Genomic DNA, 4506 nt, shown 5'->3' on the forward strand with positions numbered 1-4506 from the left:
AGGGAGGGAGGGAAGGAAGGAAGGAAGGAAGGAAGGAAGGAAGGAAGGAAGGAAGGAAGGAAAGAAAGAAGGGAGGGAGGAAGGGAGGGAAGGAAGGAAGAAAGGAAGAAAAAAAGAGAAAGAAACTCGGATTTGGTTGAAGCCATCCCTCATTCAGCTCTAGACTGTAAAACTCCATTTGCCCAGCAGTTGAGTTTAAAAGAAAGAAACATAAAATCATGCTCTTTTGTTTAATGTTGCTTTACTCTTTCCAGCAAATGTGTCTGTGGGTGGAAGTGGATGGATCACAGACCCACAGTGTGAGGCTGAGATTCTGCAGCATTGGGTGACTCGTTGGGGCCCCACAACCACACAAGCAACTAGGGGTGTTCTGCGCCTGTTTTGTTTTCAGGTAGATGGGTGGACGCGGCCTCAGGAGGACGCAAAGGGCAGAAGAAACATTACAAGAGAGTTGAGGCTCGGTGTGGTGGCTCACGCCTGGAATCCCAGCACTTTGGGAGGCTGAGGCGAGAGGATCATTTGAGCCCAGGAGCTTGAGATCAGCTTGGGACTCCAGCCCTGTTTGCAGCACTGACATGACCTCCTAACGTGTCCCCACCTTCAATCTTTCCCAGGACAAATTTCAGTGTATCACCAGGATGACTTTCCCAAGGCATATCTGGAGCAGGTCACTCTGCTCAAGACTTAAAGGGCTCACAGTCCCTTACCATTGAACACCTGGAGGTGTACCAGCCCCAGTACGGCTTCCACAGGCCCCGTGGCTCTGGATACAGAGTCCGTTTCCAGCCTGGGACAGAGCTGTGCTCAGATCTTCCCACCCCTCTCTGTGAGTGCCCGCCACCTGCATGGAGACTGTTTCTCATTATCCCAGCAGCCCCCGCCGGGCTCAGACGTGCCTCCTGGAGTTTGCATTTCCGGGTCCCCTCCGGGTCCGGCTCCCCTGAGCAAATACTTGGTGCACTGTCCACTGCCCACGCATCCTGCTCCACAGGGCTCTGTCTTCACCACGACCCTGCAGCTTCTTGAGCGCAGATGCCCGTTCTGTTCACTTTTGCATCCTCTCTGCACCCCCAGCTTCCCTCTGCAAGCTTGAAATGCTTGTTCACTCTCCTGCTAATAAATGACATTTTTCTCAAATTTAGATGTATAAAAGTTGATCCACGGGCCAAAGGGTTTACATAGATCATTTACCTTTCCTGTGACTTATTCCAAGATGCCGAGGACAAAGAATTTTAAAAACCACAATGCCCATCACTAGAACGGATGTAGCCACAGATGCCTCTGACACGTGTTAGGAAACACACCTGTATTGAATGTCACAGGCCTCTTTTGTGATGATGAGATGCGCATCGAACACATATACACGGTTCTTATCTATGGAAAGGCAGGAGAGTAACCACAACAGTGTGTGCCCTCTCTCCCTTGGGGGCAGGAGAATCGTGCCCTAGCACACGCAGAGGGTGGGGCTCAAACGTGCACGCTTGCCTTTCTTTCCTAAAACCATGCATCAAGCCTATTTGTTTAGTCCTGTTCTGAAAGATGATGCAACATGACTCGAAAGGAAGTGGGCAGTTGCCTTGCTGCCGCGAGGTAAGGAATGTCACGTCGCTCAAATGTGCTTCGCATTCCCAGAAACATGCCGCAGCTGAAAGGGAGGAGGATGACTCAGCGTTCCCCTAACTTTCGACATATCCACCACAGAGCCTGACCAGCACTAAAGAGGGCAAGCCGGCGGAAAGTCCAGCGAGGGCGTGTTGCCAACACCGCGCTCCCCTCCTCCCTGGGAGGCTGCTATGGCATTTGCGGTGCAGAGCCTAACCGAGTCGACCTGGTGTGCTTTTTTTTTTCAAGCTGGAATAACAGGGACGGAGGTCCACGTTGTGTTCACGTGTTCTTAGGGAACAGATGTCTGTGGAGGGGTACTTAGGGGAGGAAACGAGGGTGGAGGTGGCCTGTCCAAACTCTGCGAGTTTTCCAGCTGTGGTTCTGATAATTTGCTTTGCACAAGTGGGGGTCTTTGTCCTTAGAACAGGATCTTTTAATAACACTCCTCCCTTCTTTTTTTGTTTTTGAGACCGAGTTTCTTGCTGCCCAGGCTGAAGTGCAGTGGCATGATCTCGGCTCACCGCAACCTCCACCTCCTGGGTTCAAGTGATTCTCCTGCTTCAGCCTTCCAGAGTAACTGGGATGTTCCAGAGAGTAGCCACCTGTTCCTCCCCAGGCAGAGGAGCCTGGTACCTCCACACCCCACCAAGAGTCGATCTCAGCATTTCCCAAACTCACTATCACTGAAACGATCTCTGCTCCAGGACTCAATGCTTTTTGGGGATGTGGCAACTAAATTGGTAAAGAGGCCTGCTCCCTGCACCGCCTGCCTGGGTGCTGGGTGCTGGGTGCTGGGTGCATAAAGCCCTTGCAGGTGGTCGCGAGGCAGTGGAGTGGAGCACCCGAGGCGCCGGGCTCAGGAGCTGCACAGCCCTGGGCTGGCTCCAGCTCCCCATTTTCTGGGAGTGAGAGTCGGAGCCTGGGATGCGGTGTCTCCCTCCAGGCTTCACTCTCTGCATCTGAAGACCAGGAATGATAACAGCACCTGCCTCAGGGGTGTCAGGACAAAATAACTGTATGGTTTTGTGAAGAACCTAGAAGGGTGCTGGATGCCATGGTTCTTTTTTTTTTTTTTTTTTTGAGACGGAGTCTCGCTCTGTTGGCCCAGCTGGAGTGCAGTAGCGTGATCTCGGCTCACTGCCTCCACCTCCCAGGCTCACGCCATTCTCCTGCCTCAGCCTTCCGAGTAGCTGGGACTACAGGCTCTCGCCACCACGCCCGGCTAATTTTTGTATTTTTAGTAGAGACGGGGGTTTCACCATGTTGGCCAGGCTGGTCTGGAACTCCTGACCTTGTGATCCACCCGCTTCAGCCTCCCAGAGTGCTGGGATTCCAGGCGTGAGCCGCCGCGCCTGGCCTCATGATTCTCAATAAACAAATTAACACCAAGGTCGCCTCCCTGGGGAATGTTCACTACTAGGTGGTGCCTTCACATGTGGGGTTTGCCATCTCATGGCTTCATGGGCTTGAGTCTTGCCACACGGTGTCTCTAAGGGTTAAATCCGTGACCTCCACCAAAACTGAGCATGAGATACTCACTGAGTCCAGCAAAGGGCAGAGACCAGAGTCAAATTAAGAGAAAGAGACTCAGAAGGCACGGGAAGGAATGTCGATGTTATCAGAAAAACCATATTCCACATAAATCCTCCTACTTACCAAATGAAAGATTCAGATGACAGGGGAGGGGCCACTTGCAGACCCTTTCCCACATCTCCCAGCAGAGTGTCCATCCTAAGGGGGAAATCAACGTTAAGAAATGACATTGGCCGGGCGCGGTGGCTCACACTTGTAATCCCAGCACTTTGGGAGGCGGAGGCGAGCAGATTCTTGAGCCTGGGGGGTTTGAGACCAGTCTGAGCAGTAAAGTTAAATCCCATCTGTACAAAAAATATAAAAATTAGCTGGGTGTGGTGGTGTGCACCTGTAGTCCTGGTTACCGAGGAGGCTGAGGTCGGGGAACCACTCGAGACCAGGAGGTCAAGGCTGCGTTGAGCCGTGATGCCACCTGCACTCCAGCCTGGGTGACAGACCCAGGTGAAGAACTTGTCTCAAATAAAAAATAAAAAAAAAAAAGAGAGAAAGGATAAAAAAGATATTTTTCACCCTCTAACCTGAGAATTCTTCCAGACACAACTGAGATAGAGTCCACCCCCAAATTCCTCCGCCACCCAGGGCACGTGGCAGTCAGGACTGGAGAAGCTCCTCTCAGCAGAGTCTGTAGCCAAACATGAAACTTGCATTCTTTTTTCTTTCTTCTTTCTTTTCTTTTCTTTTTCCTTCCCCCCCCCCGATAGAGACAGGGATTCACCATGTTGCTCAGGCTGGTTGCCAACTTCTGGACTCAAGGGAACCACCCACCTTGGCCTCCCAAAGTGTTAGAATTACAGGCGTGGGCTACTGTGCCCAGCCCCGAAGCTTGCATTCTCCTGGGCCTTCGAGTATCTTTCACCTCTGGAGCCGTTGCAGGCATCTAAGCGGCTGCTCACCTCTGGCCAGGCGTCCGCGGCCTATGGCCAATGTGGATGCACAGACCCTTGCCCTCAGAGGGGCCCGCCCAGGGGGTTTAATTCTCTGCAATTGCCCTCTTGGACTGCTTTTTTTCTGAGACGGACTGTTGCTCTGTCACCCAGGCTGGAGGGCAGTGGTGCGATCTCGGCTCACTGCAACCTCTGCCTCCTGGGTTCAAACGATTATCCTGCCTCAGCCTCCCGAGTAGCTGGGATCACAGGTGTGTGCCACCATGCCTGGCTAATTTCTGTATTTTAGTAGAGATAGGGTTTCACCATGTTGTCTAGGCTGGTCTCGAACTCCTGATCTCAGGTGATTTGCCCACCTCGGCCTCCCCAAGTGCTGTAATTACAGGTGCGAGCCACGCGCCTGGCCCCTCTTGGACTTCTTAAT

General features: G+C 52.4%; 1 long non-coding RNA gene across 1 annotated transcript in view; it reads right to left on the minus strand.

Moving 5' to 3' along the window:
* Positions 1–4085, minus strand: part of LOC108517918 (uncharacterized) — a 6991-nt gene extending 2906 nt beyond the window's left edge. The window contains exons 1-2 of the long non-coding RNA XR_001882244.1: positions 3964–4085; positions 3262–3336 (exon numbers count right to left, since the gene is read on the minus strand). This is a non-coding gene — a long non-coding RNA (uncharacterized LOC108517918). The remainder of the gene's footprint in view (positions 1–3261; positions 3337–3963) is intronic.
* Positions 4086–4506: the final 421 nt, after the last annotated feature.

This window comes from Rhinopithecus bieti, unplaced genomic scaffold (assembly GCF_001698545.2).
Source record: "Rhinopithecus bieti isolate Rb0 unplaced genomic scaffold, ASM169854v2 scaffold_40368, whole genome shotgun sequence".
Lineage (NCBI taxonomy): Eukaryota > Metazoa > Chordata > Mammalia > Primates > Cercopithecidae > Rhinopithecus > Rhinopithecus bieti.